Genomic DNA, 15,564 nt, shown 5'->3' on the forward strand with positions numbered 1-15,564 from the left:
CCCCCCTCTTTTCCGGCAGCAATCGTGCAGATCAGGGAAACACATACTCTTAGTCCCTACCTCCGTTTGCACCGCCTGCCAGCACAAAATATATAGGTTTGCGACATCCGCCCAATGCAGCTCCTGCCTTGGGTGGTGCCACTTTCCTAGATGTTCTGGTCTCCGCGACGGCAAACCCCCGACGGGTTTCATCGCGCCATGTTGCCAGGTCGCAAACCCAAATCATCCGGGTACCCCAATGCTTGCCCAAGGACGCCCAGTCCCAGAGCCACAACAGCAATTGCGTCCTGGCCTTCCACAACCCAGGCTTAGTCACCCGTCACTTACCCCCAGAGTGGCGGTGTCTCCCCTTATGCACTTTAGAATTCTGCAGTTAAACTGTAATGGACTAACTGGGAAGATTACGGAGATAGTCGATTTGATGAAGCGGCACAACATCCGCATTGCTGCGATTCAAGAGACTAAACTCACAGCAAGATCTGCATTGCAGACCTGCTCTGGGTATAATGTCCACAGAAAAGACCGCGAGAGCGGAAATGGAGTCGGCCTCGCGTTTATCATACACCACTCTGTGCAATATTATATATTTGATCCTGGCATCGACCGCAGGGACAATGTCTTAGAACGTCAAGGCCTATCTGTCCGGTCAGGCGATGCAAACCTAGAAATCATCAACATCTACATCTCTCCTGCCACCTGTTGCCCCAGTGGATACCGCCCTAATATTAGGGCCTTACTCACTGGCAACAATCGCATTATCTTAGGCGATTCCAATGCCCATCATGATCTATGGCATTCAAACTTGCGGGCGGACAGTGTTATGGCTGTCAGCTATCTTAACTAATTTTTTTGCATTTTCCTAGAATTGTTGGTAGGGATTTGTTTAGGGTAGAATCAGTCATCATATCAACCCACCTGATGTGATCTAAGTAGTAAATTGAATATACCTTATTCTTTTGCGTTACCCAACACTACCACGGTGTGTCAAAAAAGGAAACAGCTGAGAAAGAGAGGATAGAGGTGGGATGGGAAAAAAATTGATTGGGCTCGGCCATTTTACCGGCGGATCGAGACGAAACACATCTTTTTATTTTAGAGGACACCAATAAATTGGGTAAACCATTAAAGTTTGTATTTTTTTTATAATCCGGTGTTCTGTGCGCCATCATCAAAAATTGTGCAAAAGCGTACATCGCAGCTGTATCAATTCGCTTGTAATATCAAGCAGAGTGCCGCCGCTTGTCTACAGATTCCTTGGCATAAATCTGCCAAACAATTCGTCATAAAAGCAAAAGTGATTGATCCAGTCGACAAGGTGTGAGTGGAAAGACGTTCCACGTAATTTGGTGAGAAGTTTCATAGTGCATGCTCGCGTCTAGCACAAGCCAGCAATGATCATGACGGGGTGCACGTGCACGTATACTTACAGAGGATTAAGGATGGCCAACCATAATTGGCGGGTTCCGACAAGAAGTGGACGATTTTAGAAGCTGATCGCCTACTGCATAGTCTTATATCACCGCCTCCACCCTCTCTTTCTCAGACAAAAAAAATGAAAGGAAAAAGGCGATATATAATGGAAACTAACTAAATAATATTTTTTTTCCATATTCAATTTGAGGCGAAGTTAAGAAAAATGCAAACAACTTTGATTACAACACGACTCGAAGTCTAAGCAATTTATAGTCGCCAAATATACTACAAAATTTTATTTAAAAACTGTAAAAGCTATTCTCATAAGTAAATACGAAGAAAGATCTTTAATAAGAGAATCATAGATTTGGATATAGGTACTCATTTAAGCCAGCTAAACAAAATAACAATATTGTAACAATATGGAACTTCACAACATGTTTGCGCAAACAATGTTGGATAATGTAAGTCCTACCCTAATTTAAATTTAGCTATATGCATATGTATATATTTGTAATTGTATATTTTTTTTCAACAAATTTACTAGAGTACGCAAACTACCGTATTTTTTTTCTGCTTAAATCATTCAAAGCGTGAGTGAACAGTATTCATAGTTTGAATGATTTTCATTCGTGTTTAACTAAATTTCATTTCCACACCTCGCTTTGGGGGTGATACACATCAGTGGGTTTTTCTACTTGTAAACAAACGTACATATATACGTGCAAATGGTCTGCATGAACTCACGATGAATTATTGTTCGGAATTCATTACAGATGTGGAAATCGTAATTTAACAGATTTTTTTTGGGTATTTAACCCAACTAACATTGTAAAAGGATACAGATTCCTTAGAAAAGTTCTTGCGATAAACACTAAGCAAACGTTGATTTGTTTATAAGCTTGATATAAAACTATAAACCAATTTAAGGAAAGTTTTTTTTGCTACTTAGTTTTATTAGGTAGGTAGGTTATTGAACGATAAGTTTCATTTAGATACCTACAAAATTTCAATAGGGATAGATACATAAAATGAAAATAATATACCAATTTTTGTTGTTATATCGGCCTACTGATTTTAAGATCGCGGGTTCGAATCGAGCTCAAGGCCTAACAATAATTTTTTATCATTATTATTATGATAAATTTTTTCTTAATTGAAAAAATTTTTTAATTAGAATAGAAGAAAGAAAAAATTTTAGACAACTGCCAAAGCTCGTTGTATAGATCCATTTCGGGAACTGCTAAATTCCTTCATCGGCAACGTTTAGGCGCCGCTGCTATAACCATTCAGCCACCACAGCGGTGTTTTGTTTGTCTTCATTAATCCTACTTCCATTCTGGTTCGTGCCAATTGATATTCACAACACTGCGACATCTGCTGCAGAATAGCTGTGAAAATTGGACTTGTTTGTTGGCAATGCTGCCATAGTGTCATATTTTATTGACACTTTTTTCCCCGTGCTCTGGGATGTATTAACAATTTTTGTTGTTATATCGGCCTACTGATTTTAAGATCGCGGGTTCGAATCGAGCTCAAGGCCTAACAATAATTTTTTATCATTATTATTGTTATGATAAATTTTTTCTTAATTGAAAAAATTTTTAAATTAGAATAGAAGAAAGAAAAAATTTTAGACAACTGCCAAAGCTCGTTGTATAGATCCATTTCGGGAACTGCTAAATTCCTTCATCGGCAACGTTTAGGCGCCGCTGCTATAACCATTCAGCCACCACAGCGGTTTTTTGTTTGTCTTCATTAATCCTACTTCCATTCTGGTTCGTGCCAATTGATATTCACAACACTGCGACGTCTGTTGCAGAATAGAAAATTGGACTTGTTTGTTGGCAATGCTGCCATAGTGTCATATTTTATTGACACTTTTTTCCCCGTGCTCTGGGATGTATTAACAATTTTTGTTGTTATATCGGCCTACTGATTTTAAGATCGCGGGCTCGAATCGAGCTCAAGGCCTAACAATAATTTTTTATCATTATTATTATGATAATTTTTTTCTTAATTGAAAAAATTTTTAAATTAGAATAGAAGAAAGAAAAAATTTTAGACAACTGCCAAAGCTCGTTGTATAGATCCATTGCGGGAACTGCTAAATTCCTTCATCGGCAACGTTTAGGCGCCGCTGCTATAACCATTCACCCACCACAGCGGTTTTTTGTTTGTGTTCATTAATCCTACTTCCATTCTGGTTCGTGCCAATTGATATTCACAACACTGCGACATCTGTTGCAGAATAGCTGTGAAAATTGGACTTGTTTGTTGGCAATGCTGCCATAGTGTCATATTTTATTGACACTTTTTTCCCCGTGCTCTGGTATGTATTAACAATTTTTGTTGTTATATCGGCCTACTGATTTTAAGATCGCGGGTTCGAATCGAGCTCAAGGCCTAACAATAATTTTTTATCATTATTATTGTTATGATAAATTTTTTCTTAATTGAAAAAATTTTTAAATTAGAATAGAAGAAAGAAAAAATTTTAGACAACTGCCAAAGCTCGTTGTATAGATCCATTTCGGGAACTGCTAAATTCCTTCATCGGCAACGTTTAGGCGCCGCTGCTATAACCATTCAGCCACCACAGCGGTTTTTTGTTTGTCTTCATTAATCCTACTTCCATTCTGGTTCGTACCAATTGATATTCACAACACTGCGACATCTGTTGCAGAATAGCTGTGAAAATTGGACTTGTTTGTTGGCAATGCTGCCATAGTGTCATATTTTATTGACACTTTTTTCCCCGTGCTCTGGGATGTATTAACAATTTTTGTTGTTATATCGGCCTACTGATTTTAAGATCGCGGGTTCGAATCGAGCTCAAGGCCTAACAATAATTTTTTATCATTATTATTGTTATGATAAATTTTTTCTTAATTGAAAAAAATTTTTAAATTAGAATAGAAGAAAGAAAAAATTTTAGACAACTCCCAAAGCTCGTTGTATAGATCCATTTCGGGAACTGCTAAATTCCTTCATCGGCAACGTTTAGGCGCCGCTGCTATAACCATTCAGCCACCACAGCGGTTTTTTGTTTGTCTTCATTAATCCTACTTCCATTCTGGTTCGTGCCAATTGATATTCACAACACTGCGACATCTGTTGCAGAATAGCTGTGAAAATTGGACTTGTTTGTTGGCAATGCTGCCATAGTGTCATATTTTATTGACACCTTTTTCCCCGTGCTCTGGGATGTATTAACAAGTTTTGTTGTTATATCGGCCTACTGATTTTAAGATCGCGGGTTCGAATCGAGCTCAAGGCCTAACAATAATTTTTTATCATTATTATTGTTATGATAAATTTTTTCTTAATTGAAAAAATTTTTAAATTAGAATAGAAGAAAGAAAAAATTTTAGACAACTGCCAAAGCTCGTTGTATAGATCCATTTCGGGAACTGCTAAATTCCTTCATCGGCAACGTTTAGGCGCCGCTGCTATAACCATTCAGCCACCACAGCGGTTTTTTGTTTGTCTTCATTAATCCTACTTCCATTCTGGTTCGTGCCAATTGATATTCACAACACTGCGACATCTGTTGCAGAATAGCTGTGAAAATTGGACTTGTTTGTTGGCAATGCTGCCATAGTGTCAATCAGTAGGCCGATATAACAACAAAAATTGTTAATACATCCCAGAGCACGGGGAAAAAAGTGTCAATAAAATATGACACTATGGCAGCATTGCCAACAAACAAGTCCAATTTTCACAGCTATTCTGCAACAGATGTCGCAGTGTTGTGAATATCAATTGGCACCAACCAGAATGGAAGTAGGATTAATGAAGACAAACAAAAAACCGCTGTGGTGGCTGAATGGTTATAGCAGCGGCGCCTAAACGTTGCCGATGAAGGAATTTAGCAGTTCCCGAAATGGATCTATACAACGAGCTTTGGCAGTTGTCTAAAATTTTTTCTTTCTTCTATTCTAATTTAAAAATTTTTTCAATTAAGAAAAAATTTATCATAACAATAATAATGATAAAAAATTATTGTTAGGCCTTGAGCTCGATTCGAACCCGCGATCTTAAAATCAGTAGGCCGATATAACAACAAAAATTGTTAATACATCCCAGAGCACGGGGAAAAAAGTGTCAATAAAATATGACACTATGGCAGCATTCAACAAACAAGTCCAATTTTCACAGCTATTCTGCAACAGATGTCGCAGTGTTGTGAATATCAATTGGCACGAACCAGAATGGAAGTAGGATTAATGAAGACAAACAAAAAACAGCTGTGGTGGCTGAATGGTTATAGCAGCGGCGCCTAAACGTTGCCGATGAAGTAATTTAGCAGTTCCCGAAATGGATCTATACAACGAGCTTTGGCAGTTGTCTAAAATTTTTTCTTTCTTCTATTCTAATTTAAAAATTTTTTCAATTAAGAAAAAATTTATCATAACAATAATAATGATAAAAAATTATTGTTAGGCCTTGAGCTCGATTCGAACCCGCGATCTGAAAATAATATATGTATGTAGATCCACACATGAATTTCGGATGTCATACATTCATTGAGAGGAGTGTAGCTGCAAAGCTAACGAATCTTAGCAATGCAAAGAGATGTTCAATGCAACTATTCTCTTACATGTGCAACGTTTTTTTTTTTGAAAGATAACTTGAAGAAAAGTTCAATTAAATAGACAAACCGTTTTCTTGAGTTTTGTTGTTATCATTTACAAAGGGATTCAGAATCCAATTAATTATAATCGTTGCCTCCAACACTTATATACGTTATTTTTGTTTTGAAAAAGTTAAAGAAATTATTTAATACTGGAAACGCTTTATGTCGCTTCACAAAGCAAGTTGCTTTAAGCCACTTGTAAAAACCTTTATAGTAATGCCTGTACAGAAATATAAACGGCACAGTAGTTTACATACATAAGGTTATTAAATCATAGTTTTCAAAATAATGAATAAAGTGTAGATTATTGTTATGGTCTTGTAAGCCAAATATGCAGTCGTGAGTTTATTTATTTTGGTTGGGTATGGGAGAGTGCCAGTAACTCTCAATACAAGGTAGGGCAGGGAATTGAGAAGACAATCAGAGGAGTAACGACACCTATCTCCTCCACACGCTGGTGTATACCTGGCGTAGTCCTGTTTTTCGGTTGTGTGTTACGACCTTCACCTTGAGGTTTTTTCATTCCACTGTTGTAAGAAGTCCGTCCGTTCCTACTATGCCAGTCAATAGAGTAAGCAACGAATATAGGCTGTGTGCTTTTTGCTTTTTGTTCTTTTATTTTGACTCTTTGTCTTTAGGCGGTTTAGTCCGCATAGTGCATGAAAATTTATAGTTATATACATACGCTCACACTAGGGTGGTTCGCAGCAAGAACCCCGACCTCCCGAGTAACTAAGACCGGTTAAAACAAGCACGCACGTCCGCTCCGAGCTCCCTAGGTCAGTTGCAGTAGAAAACTGATTTGGCGTTTGGTGGTATATAACAACAGTAGGGGTGAGATGTTGGCGGAGCAAATAGAAGAAACGACGTTCTGCACAATAAACGGAGACGCCCCCACACGTATGGTACGAAGCTGTCACAGCTCACCAGATATCTCAATCGTGAGCGCAGAACTCGTAAACTGCGTAAACTGGCATCCGACCACCTGCCCATACTTATTTCGCTCGAGCGTACCGCCGACTTCATCATCACCGAAAAACGCACTTTCATAAACTTCAAAAAAGGAAAGTACAGACAACCTCTTTGCTGGCCTCCCTATCCCGACTGATGCCCACCAAGGGGAGCGTGCCTTCCTGGGATTCAAGGGGTTGTGTAGCGCTATATATAGCTTCTCCAACCCAATTGTCAACCTCACCTTCGAGCGGCGAATCCCGTTTCACTAACAGACGAGGCTCTGGCGACCCCAAGCTCCTCATGGAACTTGGGGGTGGGGAGGGAGGGATGGCCTGAAGGTTTAATGTGGCCATATAAATCGTTTCCGAGATGGTCGGGCCAGCACCTTAATGGTGCTGTGTTACCGGAGCGTATCGGATCTGTATCCGACAAAGGACCATCACATCGATAACACTCCCCAAAGCCTTCGGGGAGTAACTAATCGCTACAACAACAACAACAACAGCGTGCCTTCCGTAAGGTCATTGAATCCGCCTCGGCACGTTTCATTCCCGCCGGGAGAATTCCCGAAATCCGGCCCCTTCCCGGCTGAGGCCGCAAACTTAGCGAGAGAACGTGACCTTATAAGACAGCTTGATCTAGGCGACCCCCAAATAAGGGATATAAACCAACGCATCAGATTGCTTGTGGACGAACACAAGCGGGCGAAATGGGAGGAGCACCTAAGAGGTTGTAACCTCTCTACCGGTGTGGGTAAACTTTGGTCCACCGTAAAGTCCCTATCGAATCCGACTAAGCACAAAGACAAAGTTTCCATCGCCTTTGGCGACAAAGTGCTGTCGGATGCGAAAAAATGCGCGAGCGCTTTCTGCCGACAATATATAATGCATCCTACGGTCGACAAAGATAGACGGAGAGCCAATAGACACGCACATAAACACAAATTCAGCGCGCCACCAATCACTATCACCGCTAAAGAGGTTGAGGACGCCATTGGTCGCGCTAAACCATCCAAATCAGTGGGCCCAGACACGTGCGTAAAGCTGGCAGACACAAGTGCTCAAAAATAAGTTTAAGTTGTTTGAGAATTGAGCATTTTAGGTGCTATTTAGGGCCACAAAAGATAATTTAGGTTTTCATTTCGTTTTCGAGATATTCGCAAAAAAGTGTGGGTCTGCTAGCTTAACGTCAAGCTAGCAGACCCACAACTTAAATTTCATTTTATTTTAAATAAAAAATATATCAAAATTAGGAGCTATTTAGGTGCTTTTTAGGGCCACAAAAGATAATTTAGGTTTTCATTTCGTTTTCGAGATATTCGCAAAAAAGTGTGGGTCTGCTAGGTTAACGTCAACCTAGCAGACCCACAACTTAAATTTCATTTTATCTTAAATAAAAAATATATCAAAATTAGGAGCTATTTAGGTGCTTTTTAGGCCCACAAAAGATAATTTAGGTTTTCATTTCGTTTTCGAGATATTCGCAAGAAAGTGTGGGTCTGCTAGGTTAACGTCAACCTAGCAGACCCACAACTTAAATTTCATTTTATTTTAAATAAAAAATATACCAAAATTAGGAGCTATTTAGGTGCTTTTTAGGGCCACAAAAGATAATTTAGGTTTTCATTTCGTTTTCGAGATATTCGCAAAAAAGTGTGGGTCTGCTAGGTTAACGTCAACCTAGCAGACCCACAACTTAAATTTAATTTTATTTTAAATAAAAAATATACCAAAATTAGGAGCTATTTAGGCGCTTTTTAGGTCTGGCGACCTAGCAGACCCACACTTTTTGCGAATATCTCGAAAACGAAATGAAAACCTAAATTATCTTTTGTGGCCCTAAAAAGCACCTAAATAGCTCCTAATTTTGATATATTTTTTATTTAAAATAAAATGAAATTTATGTTGTGGGTCTGCTAGCTTGACGTTAACCTAGCAGACCCACACTTTTTTGCGAATATCTCGAAAACGAAATGAAAACCTAAATTATCTTTTGTGGCCCTAAAAAGCACCTAAATAGCTCCTAATTTTGATATATTTTTTATTTAAAATAAAATGAAATTTAAGTTGTGGGTCTGCTAGCTTGACGTTAACCTAGCAGACCCACAATTTTTTGCGAATATCTCGAAAACGAAATGAAAACCTAAATTATCTTTTGTGGCTCTAAAAAGCACCTAAATAGCTCCTAATTTTGGTATATTTTTTATTTAAAATAAAATGAAATTTAAGTTGTGGGTCCGCTAGCTTGACGTTAACCTAGCAGACCCACACTTTTTTGCGAATATCTCGAAAACGAAATGAAAACCTAAATTATCTTTTGTGGCCCTAAAAAGCACCTAAATAGCTCCTAATTTTGATATATTTTTTATTTAAAATAAAATGAAATTTAAGTTGTGGGTCTGCTAGCTTGACGTTAACCTAGCAGACCCACACTTTTTTGCGAATATCTCGAAAACCAAATGAGCACCTAAATTATCTTTTGTGGCCCTAAATAGCACCTAAAATGCACTTAATTCTCAAACAACTTAAACTTATTTTTGAGCACTTGGGTCTGCCAGCTTTACGCACGTGGCCCAGACGGCATAGCCACGCCGATGCTTAAAAGCCTAGGGAAAGAGGGTTTCAAATATTTAGCGCATGTCTTCAACCAGTCTCTTTCCACCTTTGTCATACCCGAGAAATGGAAAATGGCCAAGGTGGTCCCGCTACTAAAGCCTGGGAAACCAGCTAACATAGGTGAGTCGTATCGTGCGATATCTCTCCGATCGCCAGTGCCAAAGACGCTTGAAGCCATTTTGCTCCCTTATTTCCAAGCAATTTTGCAGCTAGCCCCTCATCAGCATGACTTCAGAAAACTCCATAGCACTGCCACCGCGCTAAATGCCATTAGCACCCAGATAAATTGCAGTTTAAATCAATACCCCCACCATAGAACAGTCACGGTCAACCATGGCTCGTTACTGCAAGACCTGGAAGGGTCTACCCTTCCCTCATGTCTTAAAAGGTAGACCGCAAATTATCTGGGTGGTCGGCAGGCATCGGTGCAATTTAGAAACGAAACATCAAAACCAAGGAGAATTAAACAAGGGGTGCCACAGGGTGGTGTCCTATCCCCAAGGAGAATTAAACAAGGGGTGCCACAGGGTGGTGTCCTATCCCCACTTGTGTTTAATTTCTACATATCTAAGCTACCTTCACCATCGGAAGGAGTCACAATCGTTTCCTACGCCGATGACTGCACAATAATGGCCACAGGCCCAGGCCCAAAGATCGATGCGCTATGCAATAAAATAAACGGCTATCTCCCTGATCTCTCCAGTTTTTTCGCCTCGCAAAACCAGGCATTATCACCGACTAAATCTTCCGCGACCTTATTTATAACATGGACGTCCCAAATGTCGACCATTTTGAACATCCACGTCGATGGCACTACGCTACCGACTGTCTTATACCCCAAAATCTTGGGTGTGACGTTCGATCAGGATCTATATTTTGGTGAGCACGCAGTCGCAATTGTTCCGAGAATTCAGAGCCGTAACAAAATCCTCAAATTCCTCGCTGGCGGTACCTGGGGAAAAGATAAAGAAACGCTCATGACTACAAACAAAGCAATTAGCCAGCCGGTTACGTGCTACGCGTCACCCATATGGTCGCCAAGCCTAAAAATTACCCACTGGAAGAAACTACAGGTCTGCCAAAATACTGCTCTCAGAATCGCCGCGGGCTGTCTTCTTATGTCCCCAGAACACCATCTGCATAATGAGGCGAGAATACTCCCCATCAGAGAAGAAATGAGATGCTGACCAAACAGTTCCTGTTGAATACCCAGAAACCTCGGCATCCCAACAGACACCTGATTGATGAACCAGCACCGCCTAGGGGCTTAAGGAGTCATCTCCGTAAGCATTTTGAGAAAATACGGCACCTGAGAACCCAGCCGTATGAAGCGAAAAAACACAAGCATGTCCTTGGTGAACTCCATTAACAGGCTTTGGACCTTTATGCCGGGAATTGCCCGGCGAATCCAGTGCTTAACGAAAATTATCCAAAACTTGCGGAAGAGGAACGCATACTCCGCAGGGAAACGCGTGTCACTCTTGCTCGACTTCGTTCTGGATACTGTAACAGGTTAAACTCTTACCTATCCAGAATCAACCCCGCCATACAAAATGTATGCCCCGCTTGTAATGTGTCCCCACATTACACCAACCATCTCTTTAATTGTAATGTGGAACCAACGCCGCTAACACCCCTTTCCTTATGGTCCACCCTGTCAAAACGGCAAGTTTCCTTGGACTCCCGTTAGAGGATATTAATGACAATTTGGTGGAATCACCAAATCACTTTATGCTTGATTGCCCAGCTTTTGCCAGAACTAGGCGAAAGTACTTCGGTCGCGACTCACTTGGATCTCCCGAGGATTTATCCAAAGCTTTATCGTTGCGACCAAACGATTCTCTAAGTAGCTACATCTAAGTCACCGTTATTTTTGGCGTATGTGGTATCACAGCAGACCTTCGTGTTGTCCAAGTGTGCTATCCTTATCAGGGCAGCTACCACCCAACCTATCCTATCCTAGACGGATTCGATAGGGACTTTACGGTGGACCAAAGTTTACCCACACCGGTAGAGGTTACAACCTCTTAGGTGCTCCTCCCATTTCACCCGCTTGTGTTCATCCACAAGCAATCTGATGCATTGGTTTATATCCCTTATTTGGGGGTCGCCTGGATCAAGCTGTCTTATAAGGTCACGTTCTCTCGCTAAGTTTGCGGTATCCGCCGGGAAGTGGGCCGAATTTCGGGAATTCTCCCGGCGGGAATGAAACGTGCCGAGGCGGATTCAATGACCTTGCGGAAGGCACGCTCCCCTTGGCGGGCATCAGTCGGGATAGGGAGGGCAGCGAAGAGGTTGTCTGTAAAAGATTTATATTCGTCCCACTTTCCTTTTTTGAAGTTTATGAAAGTGCGTTTTTCTGTGACGATTAAGTCGGCGGTACGCTCGAGCGAAATAAGTATAGGCAGGTGGTCGGATGCCATTGTTTCCATCGGCTGCCAGTTGACGCAGTTTACGAGTTCTGCGCTCATGATTGAGATATCTGGCGAGCTGCGACAGCTTCCTACCATACGTGTGGGGCGTTTCCGTTTATTGTGCAGAACGTCGTTTCTTCTATTTGATCCGCCAACATCTCACCCCTACTGACCGCCCGCAAATTTGAATGCCATCGATCGTGATGGGCATGGAAATCGCCTAAGATAACGCGATTGTTGCCAGTGAGTAAGGCGCTGATATTAGGGCGGTATCCACTGGGGCAACAGGTGGCAGGTTTGTAGTTGAAGTTAGCGATTTTAATGTGGTTGTTGTTGTGTTTTTACCCACAAAAAAAAAAATTGTACATCACTGTGGCGGTAGCCACGGTTATACCAAACACCCGGAATTGGCATGGCGTAGCCCAGGGTTATTTTTTATAATCGCGGCCGAAGGCCGCCAACGCAAAAATACTATGGATCCCACCCACGGTTTCGTAGGTACCCGTGGGTCTTTTTTCGGTTTTTCGTTATCTTTTGACCGAGTTAAAATTTTTATTTTCCGCCTTCGGATTATGGTAATAGTCTAGTTGAGGGGTCGACTGCTAATACGCTACCAAATATTACGAGAGAGGTGTCAAACGACGCGTCTTGACATCAGTATTAATAATCCGAAGGCGGAAAATCAAAATTTTAACGCGGTCAAGAGATATTAACGAAAAACCGAAAAAAGACCCTCGGGTACCTCCGAAATCGGGGGTCGGATCCATAGTATTTTTGCGCAGAACACCTTTCTGTTTTGGCGGCTTTCGGCCGCGATTATAAAAAATAACCCTGGGCTACCGCCACGGTGATGCACAATTTTTTTTGGGGGTAAAAACACAACAACAACCACATGGAAATCGCCAACTTCAAATGCAAATATCTCCGGACAGAGATAAAATTTTTCTTTTCCGCTATAGGATTATTGTTCTCGAGATTAATACGCGTCGTTTGACACCTCTCTCGATATTTTTGGTAGCGTATTAGCAGTCGACCCCTCAACTAGACTATTACCCGGATTATTAATACTGATGTCAAGACGCGTCGTTTGACACCTCTCGATATTTTTGGAGGCTTATTAGCAGTCGACCCCTCAACTAGACTATTACCTAAAATTTTTCTCTCGATATTTTTGGACCCGTATTAGTAGTGTCATGCTGTCGTATAGAATTACCCTAAATCGTTCCCGAGATTGTCGGGCTAGTACCATAAAGGTGTTTTTAACCAGAAAGTACCGGATCAATAACCGCCTAAGGACCTTCAACATTGATCACTCCCAAAAACCTTCGGGTAGCATCCTTATCGCTACAACATATTCATCTGCAAATTCACTATATAGTCCCATATCCTCAACCACCTCATTGATATCCCAGGATATGGAAATAAAGCGTTCTTTTTCTGCACGCTATTACAGCAGAAGTGTATGAATCCCACGCCCAGTTTGTGGTACCATTTTTAAATGGAAGCAAAACTATATTTTTGCATTTTCAACTTGTCGTATTGAATGATAAGACACAATTTTGTGTTCCTTGTTATTGGTTTCGCAACTCTGGACCCAATAAGCGTCTTTTGAACACCTCTCGATATTTTTGGACATGTATAGTGTTATACTTTCGCATGAAATTACCATTTTTTATAATACCAATGGAACCCAACCCGGGGTCATATTTGGGGTTTTCACAAATTCACACATTTTAAGCTTATACATATATAGGGTGGCTAACCGGTTTTACACCGCAGTGGAACGTTAACATAAATTTATCCCTCACCTGTATTACTATTATTTAGGAATAATAGTTGCGTTTATCAAATCAAAGGCAATTTAGCTAAAGCTTATTTTATCAATAATACATTTATCAATTAACTTCTATCTAGGCCACGAAATTCGATAGTTTTCTGTAACGATACTTTTGATTTACGACATTGATGAATAGTTTTTAGAGTTGGTCGTTTCGTTCTGCTCGTTCAATAGACCGGGTCTCTCAACTGAACAAGTGAACTATATCTTCGATTTCGGTTCTATTTGTTCTTTTAGTTCGTTTTATCTAAAGTTATTCTTTCCCCTCTTCAAATAACGCGAGTGCGCCTTAAATAATGTAAAGCGCCAAATACACAACACGAACATTACCGCGAACATTCCGCAATCTTGTTCGCAGCTTTGGCCATACAGCATACGAACTTTTGGCCGAACATTAATTCTCTTTCAGACAGCAATTGTGCTGCAGCAATATTGCTCGCTGTGGGTATTCTTTTTAATTCTATTACAATAATCTTTGCTTTTTACTTGCCACAAGGATGGCAAAGATTTATACATTTCAATAAATTCACTCAGAAATTTTTTATTGTCCATTTTACTTTTCCGCGCACGTCTGTTCCGTTCAGAAATTACTACGATTATGAGCTATTTCGCCATACAAGCACGAACAGTTCGCGCAAATGTTCACCAAAAATTAAAATATTTTAATTTTTGGCGAACATTTGCGCGAACTGGCAAACACCACCATACACGACAGAAAAGGTCGCAGAAACATGACATAACGGGAATGTTCGCGGATGTTCGTGTCGTGTATTTGGCGCTTAAGGAATAATCCTTTGGGAGTATAGTAGTGTTTCAAAACTAATCTGTATTCATACAAAAAATGTGCTCCAATTGACATTGCGATGTCCTAGGAGAGGAGTAGGTTATCCCACTCTCGCTTTGTTTGTGAGTACACCATAGAGTACATAAGTGAGAGTACTTTACAAAGTATCTTCACTGTATTACTCCATGTAGCACCCACAGAGGATCATATGCCAAAGTACTAAGGAGAAATTGTGTCGGAAAGAATTATCGGAGTGAATTTAATTAAAAATGAAAGTAAATGAAGAGGGGCAATACAACTTTTATATTTTATACTACGAATATTCTTATGTTATTTAGCATTTGCGTGAATAAAGAAACTAATATTTATCTATACATACTATAGTATGTATACATAAAACCAGTGCGCTGTTGCATTTTATCAGAGTTGCCAAAGTAAAATTTTGTTATTAGTTATTTGCATGCAATATTTTACTTTTGGCAACTCTGTTCGATCGTCATCGTGTCGTGATCACTGTCGTTAAAAAACGAGCAATGATCGGCTGATGGTGGTCCGCAAATGCCATGGCGGAACGGTACAAGGTGGCAGCATGGTGACATATCTACAAACATAAATAAAAATTCCAAGTATTTTGTTTTTGTAAATTCGATGGACAAATGTCAAAATCGTATTGAGCCGGAAGTTGATGTATCAAATCAAATAAAAAAGTTTATAATCAGCTGTCCCATGCTGCCACCTTGTATCGTTCCGCCATGGCAAATGCATTGCAAAGGAGTATTGTTAGAGTACTCCAACATGAAGAAAATGGAACACGTAATCCAAAAATTTTTGCAGGGTATACCATTTGATTTGACTCACAATGACCTATACTTTAAGCTGCCGGGCAACGCACAAAATTTTCTTGATGG

General features: G+C 40.3%; 1 protein-coding gene across 2 annotated transcripts in view; it reads right to left on the minus strand.

Moving 5' to 3' along the window:
- Positions 1–14,095, minus strand: part of Cortactin (cortactin) — a 197,286-nt gene extending 183,191 nt beyond the window's left edge. Inside the window, exon 1 of one of the 2 annotated variants that reach the window (XM_067759803.1) lies at positions 13,844–14,095. The gene's annotated coding sequence lies outside the window, so the exon portion shown is untranslated. The remainder of the gene's footprint in view (positions 1–13,843) is intronic. The other variant, XM_067759802.1, reaches the window with a different exon arrangement.
- Between the last annotated feature and the right edge of the window lie 1,469 nt (positions 14,096–15,564).

Source organism: Eurosta solidaginis, chromosome 1 (assembly GCF_040869045.1).
Source record: "Eurosta solidaginis isolate ZX-2024a chromosome 1, ASM4086904v1, whole genome shotgun sequence".
Classification (NCBI taxonomy): Eukaryota; Metazoa; Arthropoda; class Insecta; order Diptera; family Tephritidae; genus Eurosta; species Eurosta solidaginis.